This window comes from Tupaia chinensis, unplaced genomic scaffold (assembly GCF_000334495.1).
Source record: "Tupaia chinensis unplaced genomic scaffold, TupChi_1.0 Scaffold000248_2, whole genome shotgun sequence".
Classification (NCBI taxonomy): domain Eukaryota; kingdom Metazoa; phylum Chordata; class Mammalia; order Scandentia; family Tupaiidae; genus Tupaia; species Tupaia belangeri.
This window is the reverse complement of record NW_006159727.1, coordinates 3,564,066-3,564,366: the sequence shown is the minus strand read 5'-3', so window position 1 is coordinate 3,564,366 and position 301 is coordinate 3,564,066.

Here is a 301-nt window from a genome sequence, read left to right as displayed (position 1 = left end):
TACTTTTATAAAGGGATGGGGAGCAATTGAAGGGAATGGTTGATTACCCTTGGAAAATATTCTTCCTTTTACTTAAATGTTCTTCTCTACTTGTGAAAGGAAGGAAGGGGAGTGTGGGAAAATATTCAAGAAATAGGTTGATATGAAACAAGGAACATTATTTCCTAGTGTATGAATATTCATGGTCTCCTTTTCATTTTCTTCCAGCAGAGCACAGGCTTCGGGAAGTAGATGAAAAAAATGTGGGAAAAACTCGATGCTTTAGATAGGACAAGGGAAGGTGAGCCATTAGATAGGGAAA